General features: G+C 47.5%; 1 protein-coding gene across 3 annotated transcripts in view; it reads right to left on the bottom strand.

The window, feature by feature from the left end:
* Positions 1 to 18823, bottom strand: part of Tspan11 (tetraspanin 11) — a 71954-nt gene extending 53131 nt beyond the window's left edge. For all 3 annotated transcript variants that reach the window (XM_029559825.1, XM_029559824.1, XM_029559823.1), the window contains exon 1: positions 18575 to 18823. The gene's annotated coding sequence lies outside the window, so the exon portion shown is untranslated. The remainder of the gene's footprint in view (positions 1 to 18574) is intronic.
* Positions 18824 to 19042: the final 219 nt, after the last annotated feature.

Here is a 19042-nt window from a genome sequence, read left to right as displayed (position 1 = left end):
TAGATAAATCACCTGACTGGAGCACAGTTGGGCCTTTTTGGTAGATAGGAGATAGCCCAATCATTGGAGTGCCTCAAGCAGCTCTTGGGTGGCTTGCCGGCACTCTGTCAGAGTGTGGGTGGCAATGAGAAGGTCATCCACATACTGCAAAGAGGGTGATGTTTGGGTGCTCTTGGCAGGTCCTCGCTAAGGGCTTCATCAAATAAAGTGGGGGAATTCTTGAGTCCCTGTGGATCTCCCCAATCCTCTAATCAGAATGATGGGGGTAGAGGCAAGGAGATGGGAAAGCAGATCTGGTTTTATGGAGTCTCAGCTCCCTCCAGGGCTTTGGATACTTCCTGCCAGCCCCTGCTACCTCACTGTCACCCAGATTCTGGTTCCCAGGAGGCAAGCTGAAGTTTCTGTGTACCCTTCATTTCTGTTCAAAGGGTTGGAAGTTGGACACCCTCAGCCACTTCGAAGACCTGTCCCAGGAGGCAGGAATTAGACGATGGGAGGTGGGACATTCCGGGGACTAGATTACCATTTTTTTTTTGGAAACAGGATGTCCTAGCTTCATTTCTATTGCTGTGCTAAAATACCCTGACAAAAAGCAATTTAGGGGAGATCGGTTTATTTTAGTTTACAATTCTAGGTTATAGCCCATCACTGTGGGGAAGTAAAGACAGGAACTTCAAACAGCTAGTTATATCACAACCACAGTCAAGAGCAGAGAAACAAACACACATATTTATTTACTTGTTTGCTTGTGCTCAACTCTAACACAGTTCAGGACACCTGGCCTAGGGAATGGTACTGCCCAGAGTGGGCTGGTTCTTCCCACATCAATTAACTTAATTAAGCAATGCCCCACAGGTGCCCACAGATTAACCCAATGTAGGCAATCCTTCACTGAGACTCTCTTCCTAGGTGATTCTAGGTGGTGTCAAGTTAAAGCTAATTACCACACAGGGGGTTGCTATGTAGCCTAGGCTGGCCCGGAACTCACAATCTTCCTCCCTCTGCCTCCCCAGTACAGGAGTCACAGATATATGTCACTATGCCCCTATCAGCCTTTGATGCTAAATCATACAAGGAAGCACATGGGTAAGAGGAGAGGTGATTGTCTTCCAGGTCTCCAGTTTCAGCAAGCTGCTGACCGCTGAATAGCCCTATTTCCTGCCTGCCTGGAAGCATGAAAGTTCAGGGAGTTCCCACCCCTGAAGGGGGCTGTCCCCAGAGGGCTGTGAAAGTGGGGCCACAGCAGAGAAGGGAGGGGCACAGGAAAGGATGGGGACTTTCAGAGTCTTGCTATTGATGGGTGCTCACAGACTGACTGTGGCTGTCCCAGGTAGGGACTCTGCTCAGAGCCCATGGCCTGAGCTGGGGGCACTGTGGCCTAGTGGAATCAGGGCTGTCCTTGCTGTGTCCTCCCCTCCCTGGTTGCTGAGCCCACCAGTCCTCTTTGCAGTTCTCTAGCCTGTGTGGGGCTCACCTGGGGGCTCACCAACACACAAGTGGCTGACCCACCCCCAGGGTCCTGGCTCTTTAGGGCTGGGCCAAGACTCAGCCAAGGTGACCAATGACCCTGTGAATAAAAGTCCCCAGAAAAAAAACTTCAGTCTTCAAACTGGACTTTCTCTTGTAAGGCTGATCAACTGATTAGAATTTCAATAACCGTGGAGAGTCTGGAATGTTGCAGGTCCACAGCCTAAATTACCATTCATCTTTAGCCCCCTAAATAGCCACTCCCTGCCCATCTCTGTTTCTGATCTAACATCCTGTGACTAACAGATAAAAACCTTTTAGAAGATATTATCCTAGTAGACCACCAGGTCTTACCCATCAAAAAGCTAAGACTGTCATCAGATAGCATCTGAGAGCTATAGAAGAAGCCCTGCCTTTGCTATGACCTGCCTACTGAATGTATCCACCAATGTATTTCAAAAGTGCCTTGATTTATGACTTTTCTTTGTTCTGCTACTATAAAAATGTAACTGTTACCATGCCGGAACATGGAATTTGGGGTAACCTGAATCTGTGTTCTTGGGCCATGGTCACTCATATTTGGCTCCAGAATAAACTATTGCTTATTCCCTTTGAGGTGAGAGTTACGCTTTTGCACCGACAATCCTGATTTCCCTAGGACAGTGGTGTTTCTTGGAAGACAGGGCTTTTGAGGCCTGGGACAGCCAAGGCATGACACATGACACCTTGCTCCAGGTCTGGGGATGGCTCAGAGTCCTGACAGCATACCTAGGTCAGGGTCAGGCATCACATGGGGGTGGTGGGAATGACACAGTTTGGGTATGTCTTCTTATGAAACTGACATTTAGGACACAGTGCCCAGTGAGATGTTAAAGCTTTCCCCAGATACCTGGGGAGCAGCAGCCTCAGGCACCTTCCCCAGGTCATAGTGCCCATGGAGGAATAGAATGGGGATCCAGGGGCTTTTGAGGTCACTCTTGTGGCACAGGACATCTCAGAAAAGCAAGCGCAGATGCCTGGGTGGTGATGTGATGTTTCGGGCCTTACTTGAGGGCTGGATGTATAATGTCACTAGCTATGAAACTCGGGGACTACTGTCTCTCTGCTGCAAGCCCTTCCCCCAACCCGCAGCAAACGAGTCTCAAAAAGCCCAGAAGAGGAGGGGATGTAGATGGAGCCTGGATGGGCCTGCTGTCCTGGTGATCCAGGCAAGGTTCTAGTCAGACCCAGAGTTCAGGGGTACATGGACCACACAGGGCTGCCGGTGGTAGCAGAATTGAGAGCTGATGGGCAGTTGGGAGGAGTCACAAGGATCCCCAGCTCTGCCTTGTGTGTGTGTGTGTGTGTGTGTGTGTGTGTGTGTAGGTCACAGGACAAAGTCAGGTCTCAGAACTTGTCTTCCATCTTACTTGAGACAGATGTCTCTTGTTCACAGCTGCAGATGTCAGGCTAGCCTTCTGGCTTCTGGCAGGGTGATTCCCTGTCTCTGCCTCCCATCTCTTGGTAGAGACACAGTGGGGTTATAGGCACATGTGCCACTTTACATGCCTCTTTTTACATAGGGGATCCAAACTCTCATCATCAGGCTTGCATGTCAAGCACTTTATCTACTGAGCCATCTTCCAAGCCCTGTGTGTTTGTTTGAGAACTGAAGTCAAGCCCTGGGTGACAAAGGGATCCAGAGGTCAAATTGGCTTTCTGGCCTATGGAAAGCCCTCATTCCTCACAGGCTTTAGCTTCCGTTTCCCCTTGCTAGATGCAAATATGCCAAGCTAAGGGCCTTTGTATATACTGGCTAATTTGATGTTCAGTTCCATGGTGGGATTACTGAGCATGAGCCCAGCCGGGGCTATGTGTCCTGACCTGTCCTCTGCAGCTCTAATTTGGTTTCTTGCAGATTCCTTTAACTTGGTAGTCTCATGTGACAGGTAAGAACAAGGCTGCCTGCTCTGAGCACAGACTGCAGTTGGGCCTATAGGCGCTGGCAAGGCCCTGAGTTAAGAAAGCCATGATGGGGGCTGGAGAGATGGCTCAGCGGTTAAGAGCACTGACTGCTCTTGCAGAGGACCCAGGTTCAATTCCTAGCACCCATAAGGCGACTATGAACTGTCCTTAACTCCAGTTCCAGGGGAATCTGAAGCCCTCTTCTGACCTCGTGGCATTGCACGACACCAGTGCACTCACATACATTTAGGCAATACACTCATGCACATAAAATAAAAATATAAATATTAAAAAAAAAAAGAAAGCCACGATGGCCCTATACTACAAAGGTACCAGCTGTTCATGAAACCTTCTGGAGGGAACCACATCATTTCTCCCTGGCTGCTTGAGTTTGAGGCCAGAAACCCTATGGCTGTGAGGAACACAGAGAGGCGCGTGCTTAATGTCTGGCGAGACACCTACTTCATCAGTGCATTAGTGTTATGTATTGCAAGCATGTGGATGAATGTGGACCACTGTTTTGGACCAAACTAAGGGTTGATCACTAACTATAGAGTCATGTGGATGGTACTGTAGGTGGAACTTGAATTAAGATCCTGGTGCTCAGAATTCATCTTTATGTCCTGAGTGATGTTTTCCTAAGTATAGGACTATTTTTTGTTTTGTTTGCGACACTAACATACATTAGACACAGCAGCCTCACTCTGCCCTGTGTTTAGCCACATGCTCCCCTTAGGCTCCACATGAATATCACACACACACACACACACACACACACACACACACACATATCTCATCTCATCTCAGGTTCTGGCTGCTGTCACCTTCTGCTCAACAGTCCTCACTACTACTATTACCACCCCTCTCCTCTCCCTCCCAGTCCTCCTAAGCTCTTTCTTTTCCCTCCTTTCCTTCCTTCCTTCCTTCCTTCCTTCCTTCCTTCCTTCCTTCCTTCCTTCCCTCCCTCTCCCTGTCTCCCTCCCTCCCCCTCTTTCCTTCCTCCCTCCCTCCCTCCTTCCCTTTCCTTCTTTCCTTCCTCTCTCCCACCCTTCCTTCCTCCCTCCACTTCCTCTTCCTTTTTCTTCCTCCTCCCCCGCCCCTTGCTAAAATTGCAGTCTGACCTCTGAAATGAAAACTTCCTGGTACATATGACAAGAGTCAGTGAACAAACACAATGACAGCACTAGTCATTTGGGAGTGAACACCAGCTCTTGTCTGCAGTACTGTGGTCCTTGGCAAGTCAAGTGACCTTCAGGGCCTTAGCTTCCTGCTCTATAAATTGGAGATGAAGTTAGGCCAGTTCTATGCCCTTTAGAGTGGTTTGGGCGATTGTATAAGTTGGGGAATTTGCAAGAACTGTGTGTGCTGAACTGTTGAAGGCATGATTGAACCCTGCTCTATAAGACCTTCCTAAATGAAGGATGGTGGAAAGCAGGTGGTATGTGAGCTTTCAGTTGCTGTGACAAAATACCAGAGAGAAATCAACTTAAAGGAGGAAAGGTTAATTTTTGCACAGTTGCTGGGTTCTGTCACTTTGGGCATGTGGTGGTGCAGACTATCACGGGGGAACATGTGTCTCTATTCACCTCACAGTGGCCTGCAAGCAAAGGGAGGGGAACAGGATCCCAGTGTCTCTTTTGAAGGCACACCTCAACGACCTAACTTTCTTTCAAAAATATTTTATTTATTTATTTATTTTATGTATATGAGTATATTGCTTGCATGTGTGTAAATGCAACCCTGTCATGCAATGTCCACGGATGTCAGAAGAGGGCATAGGATTCCCCGGTACTGGAGTTATGGATGATTGTTAGCTGCCATGTGGGTGCTGGGAATTGAGCCTGGGCTGTCTGCAGGAGCAACCAGTGCTCTTAACCGCTGAACCACCTCTCCAGCCCCCAATCTAATTTTCTCACACTAGACATCATCCCACTACCTTCTAATATTACCACCCTGGGGCCGAGACTTTAACACATGGGCCTTTGGGGAATACTCTAGGTTCAAATGATAGCAGCCAGGTCAAGTCCCTGACCATCTGAAGTCCTCGTGTCTGACAGCTGGGAATCCAGTTCAGGTCCTCTCTACCTAAGCCCACCTTGCTTGCTAGTGCCTGTACCCACCTGGTCACAAGAAAGACTCTGCCCCCAGGTGATCATCAAGAATTCATTCGCAAACAACCAAGACCTTAATTTGACAAAGTAGATTGGTATGGGCAGGAAAATGATTGGAAAAGAACTGGGAAAGATGACTCTTAAGCTGGCAGTAGGGAAACCCAGGCATCCTAAGGGCAGGGCTCCAGCAGGTGGCACCCACATGGCCTTGTCCATCACAGCTGGCATGCGGTCATCAAATCCAGGTGGTGACCCCTGTACTTGTGTTGCTTCCCTCTACGCCTGTGATTTGAGGGCTAAGCTTAAGGAAATCTGGGTCTTGGTTCCACTTCTGTGTCTAACTTGCTCTGTGAGGCTGAGATGCAGTTCTTTCTGTGTGGAGCAGCAGGGATGACTTTCTTTACTGAGTCAGGCAAAGCTGTTCAGTACTTTTGCAAGTCCTTTGTCTGCATGGTCATCTTGGACCATTTCTGCATCTCTGATGGATGTGCCAGGCAGCAGCCATGGCTGGCATTCATCTGTCACACACCTTGCCTTGGGTGTGACTCTGAGTAATTGCTACATCTCAGTGGGTGTGACTTGCTCTGACATCTGGGGTCATCAAGCCTTCCATTAGTGAGGTTCAAGTTGTACCCCTTAACTGCAGTCACAGCTAAAACTGGAGCTCACTTCTGGATTCTGAGTGCTTTACGGGGCACTAGATGTGTGGGTGGCAATCGGTGTCCATGGAGTGGATGAACCAATTGGTGAATGTGCTGAGGAGTCTCATGAAAGCCCTTGAACTCTTCAAGAGTTACATAAATATTCCTCAGCCCTCTCATGTTCTCCCTCAGTTCCCTAACAAAGTGGAGCCAAAGACAGTGAGGAGAGAGGCACACCTCACACATGGTTTCCGTGCCCCACACTTGTGTTGTGTACCATGGGTGCTCCTGTGTGTAGGGCTTAGTGCAGACAGGGCTTCATGAGACAATCCTTCCCAGGCCATGCCAGGCTAGCCCAGGCCATGCCAGGCTAGCCCTGCTACCTTCTCCCCGCGTGTTCTTTGCTCTCCCTGCAGCATCCTCTTTCCTATCTTTCAGTTCCAGCCTCAACTGAGAAACTCACAAGCTCGCACCTAGGCCCACCACACATCAAAGTAGGTGGATTCCCTGTCCAAGCTCAGTTCTGGAAACACTGGGTGACTGCTGGAAAGCTGGACTGTCCATAACACGAAGGGCTTCTCAGATGACCCGAGTCTTCTTTAATTCTAAAGGCATCTTGTATGTCAATGACCGTCCCTACTGTCCCTGGGTCATTTTAACCTTGGACAAGTGTGCAATGATAATATTCATTAAAGAATTAAGAGGCTGATGTCACCATACCTCAGAGCCTAAGAGCTGGGGTTTTGTTTTAGTTCCAATTTGGAGTAAGGGGAAAGGAGACAGTGGTCAGAGGGCCTTAAATTGGAAGAATACTTAACATTCCCCCTCCATCAGCGAAGCCCCACTTAATCTATAGTTTTATGTACTGAGTAAAGGAAGGAGGCAGGCTCCTCTACCCCTCTGCCCTGCCCCATCCTGCTGTCAGGAGGAATACCCTGGAAGGATGGGCCTCAACAAGAGCCTGGTTCCTTGATGCTTAGTCATGAGGAGTGGGTAGACACCTACACGGAGGGAAAATGAGTGATGTCATTGCTGAATGTGGACCTTCAACAGGTCATCTAACCTACCCCATGCAACCTGAGCCAGCGCCCTCCTCTGCCTGTCACCAGTCTAGTGCATAGTAGCCAAGCAGCCCGAGTCTAAATCATGTAAGTGCAGGATGTGTGTTCACCTGCTCCCTGTGATGGTAGCAGCAGCAAGAAGGGACCCTGGCAGTTTGTACATTCTCTGTATACTATGAGACAGAAGAAGAGCTTTCATTATGCGTACATTATTTCCTACTTAAATCTACCCATAGCCTGCTGGCTGGGAATTAGACAGGCACATATTCCCTTCTAGGTGGTGGGAATTGGGGAAAAGTGCCCCAAGGACATGGAAACGTCTCCCTTTCCAGATAGGGGGATTTGTGCAATGTCTCATTTGCTTTCTAAACAGTGCCTGTCTTATGTCTGGAACAAGATACTATTGCTTAGTGGTAAGCCTCAAAGACTAGTCCCTCCCAGGAGTTATAAATTTATAAGTTGGGTATGTGAGTGGGATGCTGCAATCATGTGAAAAATGTTACCATTCATTGTTGGGGTGCCAAAGGATTCCACAGAACCAAAGGGGTTGATGGCTTCCTCACACAACAAGGTTAAGAGCCACTGATACTCTTTCCCTTTTAGGGAGGACAAAGTTTGAAATACGCGTCCCCAAGATAAAGGCCACGTCTCAGGCACAGGTTGAAACCTGGGGGGTCGAAAGATGCTGCAAACAGGGGTCTCAGAATTACCGCCTCCTGGCTCAGTTTTCTGTCTGAAACCATACAAACTAGAAGTTGAAGTGTCTGTGTGTGCAAAGGTAGAAAGGGGAACAGTTGTTCATCCAAATTTAAATTTGAGTGCTCACTTTGGGACTTGGATGTAAATGTGCTAGGTCTTAAGTCTAGAAAGTGATGTGATTGATTCCCTGAAGCAAGCTTGGAAGCTGCTAAGCTTCCTGATAAATAAACCATGCTGTTTCAGCTTAGGTCAGTGCAAAGATATTTTCTAGGGACCTAGTAACTCCTTTGGAAAGTATTAGAATCTACTCCTTAAAGATAAACCAGACACACAGATACTTGTCTTTTAAAAAGATATTTGACCTTTCTGGGCAAGGAAATAATAAATTCACATGGCCATTGGCCAACAACACCTACGCTGTTATCCCAACTCTGCCCCAAAAAAGAAGGAAGAACTCCAGTTCTGTGAGTTTTAGAGTGAGGGCTTGGCTTCAGAATACCCTAACTGTTCCCTAATTGGCCCCCTGATCATGTATAGTAGTACATCATTACCCCATCATTACTATCCATTGTTTCTCAGGCTTAGAAAGCCACTTGCATGTCCCAGGCAGAGAAGAAGCCTTAATTGATCTGTTCCTATATGTTGTCTAGAGAGATGCAGAGAGTGGACTGTTTCTCCATCCTCAAGTGCATCCAATCTGAGGAAAGCTGGGAGTCGAACCTCTACCCCTGGCTCTTGGTCTAGAGCTCTTGGTCTAGAGGGACTGAAGACCCGCAGTGCTGTCCCCACCTGCCCTGTCTCTGAGCTCTCATTGCCTCTGATGTAGGCATGACCAACAATATTGGAAGCTCTGAGAACCCAGGGATTCAGAGACGGGGTGGAGGGAGATCTCTAAGGGAGGACTCACTGCTGTTGACGGGCACAGTAGGATAGAATATACACTGCATTGACTGCTCATTTTGAAATGAGGAAGAATTTGAGGCCCTAGCCTGCTTTGTCAGTAGTAACTGCAGTCTCGACAACCAGGACAGAGTCTTTTTCCACTCCCCTGTTCCATGTGTCTTTGGCTCTTGAATTCCTTCATGAAAGGCACATCAGCAATTCAGCCTTATATGCAGCGGGTTGAATTTCTGCCTAGGGCACACAGAAATTGAGCAAGGACTGGGAGAGCCGGGAACAAGAACTTTGTGTGCTTATGAGTTCAGTGGTTGAGAGTTATTGCAATGTCAGGTCATGCCTGGTAACAGACAGACATCCTTTACCTCCACCCTAGGTTTGAATCTCAGCTTTATGATTTATCAATGATGGGACTGAAGGAAGTTCTTTAACCATTCTGGGCCTCAATGGTCACGTATATAAATTGGGGATAATAAAAATAATTGGCTTTGAATATATTGAAAATATTGGCTTTGAATAATAATTGGCTTTGAATGCCAAGCATGGTGATGCACAGTCTATGTGACAGATCACAATTCCAGCATCTAAGAGGCCGAGGAAGAGAACTGCGAGTTCAAGGCTAGCATGGGCTACATGGGAAGATCTTGATTCAAAAACCAAAACACTAAAACACCAAACTAGTTGATTAAACAAACACTGATTTTGTAGGGCCATGACAATTATAGAAAAATAACACCACACGGTGGCTGGTACTCCATAGGCCCTTAGCTTTTAACTCCTAACAATCTCCTTAGACATGTTTCTAATGCAACATTATCGGATGGCAGGAAATCAGGGCAAAGTACCCTGTGGGAATCTGTCCTTCCTAAAGGGAGAGGAGAACAGTCTCCCCAGCAGTTTACAATCTGACTCCCCCACTTCCTAGCATGTACTATATGCATGGAAATTATTTCATGAGAGTTTAGACATTGTATTTGAATCCCTGCATTGACTAAATGGGTACCTTCCATAAGTTAGTATACTAAAAGATAAACATGTAGTCATGAAAAAATAGAGGCCACAGCTAAAATGATCATAATAGCTCATTTGGGGGAAGAATTTATTAATGTAGGTGGTGACGTTGTGATTCCACTCCCAAGTTCAGGTTCACTTTAGCATCCCTCCCCAGGTCCCAGTTTGCTATGAGTTAACAGTTATGGTTATCTCCAGGGCAGGCCCCAAGCTTTGTCTCCTCGTCAGTTTCCTCCCACTCTCTGGGCCCAACCTATCTGTGAGGATTGCCTGTACCAGCAGGTCTGTCTGAAGTTGCTAAGCCTTAGAGGACTGTTCTCAGAATCACCTAGAACGCAGATTGCAGCCCCCTGCCCCCTCACCCCTAGTCCATGAGTTGTCAGGTCTGGATGGGGCCTGAGACTTTGCATCTCCAACAGACTGCACCCATACTGGCTCTCCTTGGGAACATGACCTTCAATATCATGTGTGCACTAGACCATCCTGAAGAACTTCCAGGCACTGGTTGGGTGGATTAAATTGGGATCTCAGGGGGCAACACAAAGCTAGAGACATAGTTTTGGCCTCATTTGGAGATCGATCCCCCCAGGCTGAGCTGGATAGACTGGGGTGAGCCAGCCTTTTTTTGTAAAGGACTAGTTGGTACTCAGCTCTGTGAGCCACACACAACCTCTGATATATATATACATATATACCTTCTGTTTTCCTTTTGTTTCAATCCTTCAAATATATAAAAGTCATTTTTAGTGTGCAGGTCCTAAGAAATCAGTTTGCAGACCTCTGTAGCACTTGCGTCAGTCAGCCATGCATCTACCTAATTCAGTGATAAAAATAGCTCAGAAAATTAGCAGGTTTTAGATGATAAACGAGAATGCAGGAGGAATGTAAAACAACTTAAAGGGATCACATGGCGTCATGGTTGGATGTGGATAATGTCCCCCATGGGTTTATGTGTTTGAAATGTGGTCCCCAGCTGGTGGCACTGCTGGGAGGTTGTAGAACCTTTGGGGTGGGAGATATAGCTGGTTGAAGTGGGTCACTGGGTGTGGACCTTTGATGGTTATAGTCCAGCCCACCCCTGAGCTCTCCACTTCCTGTATGCCTTGGAAGGTGAAGGAAATTGGTACAACATAGGACCCCCGACCATGGAACGTCTGGTCCCTTGACCATTCACTTCTATATCGGGGACTTCCTCTTTCCCCCGCCTGGGTATCCAGATGGGCCACATGGGCGAGTTCCAAGTGAAACCACAAGAATGGTTGAAAATAAATCTCCCTTGCAGGCCTTGTCTTCCCTGCAGCAGCTGTCCCCACCCCCCAAATCCCGTTGTAGCTGCTGCCTCTATATAAGGCTCTGACCAGTCCCTATGCCCCTGGCAGTAGCTTTCATCCCATGGGAAGATTGCTGCCCCTTGCTATGCTAAATAAACAGTCTTGTTTGTTGAGGTCAGGTGTGGTCTCTTTCTTTCTCTCCTATTGCTGCTGTATTCTGTGTTCCAAAATCTAACAAAAGGAGACCAGCATCTCCATCCTTGCCATGATGGACTGTATTCTCTGAAATGTGAGCCAAAATGAAGCTCTCTTCCCTTAAGCTGTATCTGTCAGGCATTTTGTCACAGCAATGAGAAAAGTAACAAAAACAGAGAGGTGATGTAGCTTCCTTTTGCTAAACTTGCACTGTTTCTCTCCATCACTGCTTTTTCTAGGCTTACTCTCCTTTCTATAGTAGAAAAGCAGAAGGGGGCTTACTCCTAGGTTCCTCCCTCCCTGTTCACTGTACTGTACTTGCTTTCTAGAACTTGGGTAGCATTTAAGCTCCCAGTTACCTGTGCAGTAAGGTCAGAAAGCATTTGTTGCCTACCTGCGTTTTCCTTCTCTCTCAGTGCTTCCTGCCCTCACTTCCAGTCTCATGCTGTGTCACCCCTCACAGAACAGTTCCTATCTTCTTGGAGGCTTGACTGTTTTACACCTCTATGTGTGCACAAAGCACCTGTCCTGGATGGCTTCAGCTGTCAACTTGACACACCTGGATGGAGAGAACCTCAACTGAGGAATTGCCTCCATTGGACTGGCTTGTGGCCATGTCTATGGGACATTTTCTTGATTGTTGAGTGATGTGGGCAGTGTCACCTCTGGGCAGGTGGTCCTGTGTTATATAAGAAAGCAGGCTGAGCACAGGTCAGAGGAGCAAGCTGGTAAGCACCATTCCTCTGTGGTCTGTGCTCCAGGTTCCTGCTCTGAGCTCCTGCCCTGACTTCCCTTAATGATGAACTGTGACCTGGGAGATGTAAGATAAAATAAACCCTTTCCTCTCCAAGTTGGTTTTGGTCAATGTTTTTTTATCACAGCAATAAAGAGGGAAACAATTGCACATCCCCAAACTGGAGCACTTTCTCATGGCCCCTTCCCCACTGCAGATCTTTTCCTCAATACAAGAACATTCTTCTGATTACTACAACCTCATTCCCTCCTGTCTGCTCAGCTTTGGTATTCAGGTGATAAGCAAGTGCCCAAGAATGACAAGCTTCTGCTTTTCAGCCAGTTTCAAACCTCAGACGAAATGGACAGGCTTCATTCACCTCTGTCCCTTCTCTTTACTCTTTTCTTCTGGAGGTTTGTTTGATTTTGAGATGGGGTCTCATTCTGTTGTCCAACTGGTCTGGTCTTGAACTCCCAGGCTCAGGTGATCTTCCTGCTTCCACTTCCTGAGTAGCAGATACTACAGTCATGCACCACTATACCCAGCATTCTTCTGAGCCATTAATGTATTTGTTTATGTATATGTGTATGTATGTATCTGTCCATATGATTTAACATATTGGTGACTGAACCTATGTCTTGCACATTCAAGACAAGCACCCTCCCACTGAGCTTTATTTCCAGTCCATTTTTCAATTTTTATTTTGAGACAGAGCCTTACTACATTTCCCAAGCTTGCCTTGAATTCACTTTGTAGCCCGGGCAGGCCTTGAATTTGCAAACCTCCTGCCTTCACCTCCTAAGTAGTTGGGATGACAGGACTTCATCACCAGGGTTGGTTCTTCTGATTTTTTCAAACATACTAGGACCTGTCAATAAATGACTGAGATTGCCTTTGACAATGTAAATGTTGGTGCTGGGGAGATGGCTCAACCAGTAAAGTGCTTGCCATGCAAGTATTAGGACCTGAGTTTGACTCCCCTGTGGTGGTGCATGCTTATAAACCCAGCACTGGGGAAGCAGAGGCAGGCAGATCTCTGGGGCTCACAGGCCAGTGAGCCTAGGCAAATCTGTGAGTTCCAGGTGAATGAGAAACTCTGTCTCAAAAGGTGAAGTGGAAAAGCAACTGAGGCAGATGCCTGAGGCTGACCTCTGGCCTCCACATGCATGTGCACACATGCACATATGCACCTGCACACACATGTGTGCACACATGCCTAAGAAAATAAACACACACATACACACACACACACACACACACACACTCACACACACATAAATGTTGTAATCAGAAAATTAGACAGTGGGATAAAGAAAAGGAAGCTTCCAGCACTTTCCAAAGGGCACTTGAATGGCCCTTATGCTAAAATGATTTGTTCTGCCCTAATTGAGATACCATATAAAATGTGACCAAAAAGGAAGCCCAGCAGTTTTATGGTGTTTGATGTGTTGTAATTCCCTCCCAGATAAAACCTTCCATTTGGAGGGAAGCTCAGTAAACAAATGAATGTCTACAGAGAAGTAAAGAACAAGACTCTTTGAAGGGAGGTGAAACATTCTATCCCGCAGGGAAGCTCAGGAAATAACTTTACAGCTTCAGGATGTCCCTGAAACCTCTCATTCACTAGGCTCCTCCCTTCCGAAGCATATACAAGCCTTAAGGACTGCTGAGAGAGTCTCTCAGACCAGCCAAGCTGCCCGAAAGAAGCACAAACCACCTACCTGAGCCACCTGGAAAGGACATTCTCCAACCTGTTGAGATGCCTGCACGTTATGCAGTGCACTCCAGATTTGCTGTTTTTATGAGCTGTCATGCATGCTGCGGTGGGCTTTGGTGATGCTGCTGTCTTTGAGTCATTTCTGCTCCTGTAAGTAGCCCTGCACCTATTGGTTTGCCAAGATGAGTTTTGGAAGTATCCTTAATTTGTTCTGTCATTGGTTCCCTATCTGGGGAGAGCAGACATTTGTTCTGTGTCCTTAAGAATAGTGTCGCACAAGACTATTCAACTTGTGTAGGCTTACAGGGTTTTGGTTCATAAGGGCCCTGTACTGGGCTGTACTGCTCTGCTGTTGACACCTTGAAATCCTTAACAATTTCATCTTTGAACACATTTCTTGTAAGTGTCGCAATGATCCAGTGGGACATGAATGTGAGCATGGGACAATTCACACATGCAGATCTCCATTCTTTCTTGCTGTTCCCTATGCATACAGCTGCCTTTAAGTCCAGGATTCTAGGAGTCCAGTGAGGTAAGGTATTCCACATATGACAAAGTAACTAGGTCATGACAGTCCTGAGAGTCCATGTTGGGGTCACAACTTGCTTCAGACACACAAAGGAAGGTCAACACTCTGAGAAGCGCATACCCTGTCTTTCTTATGTAGTGTCTCCTGCAGGAGCAAGCTACTTGCAAAATGAGGACAACACAGAAAGCAAGAAGGGACAGTGCCTGATGGCTTCCTCCAGCTCTTCCTTCCTCCCCAGGGGCAGAAGGAAGAGTGTGTGTATAGCAGGACATGAGCTAAATAAAAACAGCTGAGTTTGATCCACGCATCACTGCTGTTCTTCTGGTAAGAACAAAACATATCTATGACCTGTGACTGTGGAATTTGGGTGATTCCAAATGCAACTTAAATTCTTCCCTATTTGCTTTTTAAGTTGGCATGGCACAATATAAAGATGTAAAAATGTGTGGTGGAGAGATGCCACGTTATGTCAATGCCTGAACAAGACAGCCTGACCCCTTGACCCCTTAGTGTTGGTTCAAACCAGGAGTGAGTCCAGTCTGTTCTGAGAACTTGTTCCTTTAGATTTCTCTTGGATCTATGCTCTTGAACAAAGGACTTGCTCTGTAGTTTTTGAAACAGTACCTCCAGCATGAAATGGGAAAAGAAAGAGGAACTTGTCTTATTAGAGGATTTTCCCTTTCTGACCTCTACTGACCCAGAACGGTACAGACAACCACAAACAAATGTTATTAATCTAATCCTACATGTTGTTTGCAACATAAATGGGATAGTTCATTGCTTCCAACAATATTCTGCTTTCAGCGCTTGACAATTTCAACACACACACACACACACACACACACACACACACGCACAGTATTCTGGGTCAGGGGCAAGGAATAATCTTAAAGCTGTATGTTTAGTTTACAAAAGAAGCCCAAGGTCTAGTAAGATTTTTACATTGTATACAAGCTGAGATAGGGTTAAATGACTTCAAAACATAAGACTAACTCTGGTTACCAGGTTAGGCAAGATTCCCATTTGTTACAGAAGGCATTTCCGGAAAAGTCATTTCCACAGAGACAAATAGTAGAAGCCCTCCTAGCAATTTAAAATTGATCTTTCTGTAGAATGTTGCCAAGTATTAGCAAATAATAACAGCACGGTAAGTCAAGAGAGAGCAAGGAAGAATGGAAAAGCTTTTTAGAGGATACTATGCAAGCTGCTGAGGGAAAAAAAATCAATCAGTGGTCCAATCCCAGCTTTAAAGCCTAATAACCACAACAGTGATGGACAGGTGCAGTAGTGGCACTTTTATCTTGGGGGTAATCAACAGTTATTTAATTGGGCTTAAAGCCTGCTCAGTGGGAGGGAACTCATGTGTGGTATTGTAAACACAGCCAAATACACGTGGCCAGAGAAGTCATAGATCCTAAAGAAAACCCTACATCTGTCACGTCCCTAGACAAACATAATTTCTTACTGTATGCTAAATATGGATCCTTATATTTACAGACAGGTATATCATTCACCATTCATCAAAGCTTCTTTTTGCAACAGATGGAGATTATTACAGAGTTCCACAACTGGTCACACACAAAGAATAAGTGTCTGTGAGATGCTCAGCCCTAAGTGACACAGCTAAAACGGAACCTTTACATCTAAGGCTCATGGAACATTGTGGAAGGGGGGTAGAGAGAATATTAATGCATCTCTCAGCTCTCACCAGCAAAGCTTCATCATACAACAGAGGGCAATAAACCGAGAATAAGAGACTGCAGAGTGCATGTCCCTGGATAGAACTCCTATATTAAACTTTATCCACCCAGGGCTCAAGGGACCATTGTGGAACAGGGGGCAGAAAGACCATAAGAGCCGGGGTGGTGCATGACCATAAGGAAACAGAGTCTTCCAGTCTTCTGGGAACTTGTTCATATGAACTGACAGTATTGGTAACAGCATGCATAAGACCCATGCAAACTCAATCAGACAAAAGCCCAGCATAGAACTGGGAAAATGGTAGGAAACCCCAACCTTAGCCAAAGAATTATTGGTAGCTAGCTGATCACTGTTCAGTGAGGAAGAGTTGATCTTCTTTAAGGGAGTGATGCTAGATAGGCTGAACAAGCTCCAGTGAATGAACTCACACCACAGACATCTGGAGACACAAACTTGACTAGATAGGCCTTAAAATATATGACAGAATGTATAAATCTGGTGGGCAGGCTATGGGGGATACAGATGGGAGGAGGTCTAAATACAATTAAGATGTATAAAATGCACAACAATTCAATAAAAAATATTGAAAAAATATTTTATGAGTGTTTTACCTGCATGTACATAAGTGTACCACATACAGGCAATGCCTGAAGAGATCAGAAGAGGATGTTGATCCCATGGAACTGGAGTTACAGATGGTTGTTAGCTGCCATGTGGGTGCTGGGAACTGGACCTGGGTCCTCCACAAGAGCAACCAGTGCTCTTAACTGCTGAGCCATCTCTCTAGTCCCCAAACTGATATTTTAAAATATAAATGATAAAATGTAGAAAAGAGAATGCTGGATAGTAAAATTAAACCACCAGGTGCTCTGTCTTTAAGTTCTTTAAGATAGAGGAACACATATTTTATGTGTGTTAAAAGTTAGTTGACAAATATCCCACAGCATTACCAAAGAGGGACTTGGTGTTGGGTACACTCTGCTTCAGTATTGAAACCCCCACCTGCCCTAGGGCTGGCTCTGGGTCTGGAGTCTCTGTACCCTCAAAGGCAGAACTCTGCAGATTATACCCCAGACCTGTGACCTTGGTTGAGCAAGCTTTGTCACTTCCTACTTTCTGGGGTGCAACCTGTAGAGAGGGCTCTGTACTGTTTCATTTGGGGGTATCTACAGATAAAGGTAAGATGACAGGTTCATTCTCCTGAGTTCTGGAGGCAGGCTCTCTGCAGAGTCAGGGTGCTCAGGGTGTTTGAAGAGCATCAAAGCTAGTTTCCCTTTTGTGCCTCAAATGCACAGAAACTGCATGCATAGTTTCTTCACTAAGAATCTCAACACAGGCAAGGGGCAGATACTCCGGTGCTGGAGTGTCACAGGAAACAGCATGCGAATGGCTCTTCTACCACCACTGACCAAGCAGCTCCAGGCCACTAGGGTGCTCCCAAGCCACCACCTGGCACCTGTGCCCAGCAGTCCCCTTGCCCTAGGAGCCTTCCTGTTCCCAAAGCCCCTCCCCTGGCATTCCCCACTTTGTCCTTTCAGCTCCCTTAGAGTCAATGCAGGACTGTGGTTGTTGGTCCCACTGTGCTTATGAAGCCACTGAGCTCCAGTGACCTGTCCAGAGAATAGTGCTGTGATACAGATAGAACCGCTACATTCCTTCGGATCTATACCCAGGTTGCCAGACCCCATCAGCTGCTTTTCATTATAATTCATAAATGAAGCACAGACCATCTAGTCTGGCTCAGTACCAGCCTTATTCTCTCCCACACCCCTCCACCTCCACCCTACACTCTGGAGTGCACTTAGGAATTTTCTCAAAGTTGCCTCTTCTTCCCACACCCCTCCCATCTCCCTGCTGGGGGTCCCTGGACACTGGTGCCTGTGGACTCTGCAATCTAGACCAAGTTAAGATGTACTTCTGTCCAAGCCAACCAGCCCTCCTCCCACTTCCTACTTCCCAGCTAGTTTACACATGTGAGCACTGCACAATACAAGGGAAAACCAGACACCTTCTCAACTCTCCTTCCCACTAGAGCCAGCCAGCTGCACGTGCAAGGCCCCAGCAAGTGCACACAGGTGATGTGGCCTGCTGAGCCCGGTTTCCATTATAAGCAGCAAGGCCTAGGGGCCGGGTGGACAGTCCTGGGTGGGGCGGTCGGATGGCCTGGAAACGATCCCTTCGGGTGTTAGTGGACTGCTTTTGCATCTGGACCAGCAGCCAAGGACTTGGCATATCGCCTTTGCTAACACACAAGAGGCAGCCCCTGGCATTCGGGTGGACAAAGAGAGGGCACTTTCAGGGGGGACAGGCATGCACAGGGCACGCTGGATGGCCCAGGCTCTCAGAGGCCCAGCACTGCGGTTAACACCAATCAAGAGCAGAGAGGCAAGGAGGGCATCTAACAAACCGACCCGTTTGCTGTGTACGGTGCGGGCATCCACCACCGGTGTCCCGCAGGATCCTGCCCCACTCTCATTCAAGGCCAACTTCCCTGCCCACCGAGGCCCGCCGGAGTCCTGCTCTGGACTGGCAGTGGTGCTGGGGACGCTAGGTCCCAGGCCCACAAGGGCACGTCTCCCACCGCCACCTGCACTTACCCTGGGCTCTGATGCAAAAGTCCGCAGCCTGGAGCCACTGCGTCTGCCTGGCGCTCACAGCCTCCAGGGCCGCCCCAGCTGCCAGGCGTAGCGTCGGTCTTTTGCTGCCCGGCCGGCGGGACGCGACGCGCCCAGAGGCCCCAGGCAAGCGGGGGTGGGGCCCCGCTCTTTGTTTGGAGCTAGCTTTTTTGCAATTCAGAGCACACCGAGCTGGTGTAGTTGGGACAGCTGTGCGGTGGCCCTGGAAAACTTGCGGGGGAGGGGATGGGGCGGGGAGGAGAAAGAGGGGGCGGCTGGCTAGTCAACCCTTGGGAACCTCGGCAGTCCCCCTCCCCCCCTCCCCCCAGCTCTCCCCGCCGGGGGCTTAGGTCTACTCCCATAAAGTAGGGGAACTCTCAGGAGTTCACTTGGGAGAAGTGAGCGCTTGAGGGGTTCCCAGGGATTGTAGAGACAAGCCTCCCCGCTTTG

This window comes from Nannospalax galili, unplaced genomic scaffold (assembly GCF_000622305.1).
Source record: "Nannospalax galili isolate Female #2095 unplaced genomic scaffold, S.galili_v1.0 scaffold589, whole genome shotgun sequence".
In the NCBI taxonomy this organism is placed as follows: domain Eukaryota; kingdom Metazoa; phylum Chordata; class Mammalia; order Rodentia; family Spalacidae; genus Nannospalax; species Nannospalax galili.
This window is presented reverse-complemented; position numbering and strand designations above follow the sequence as displayed.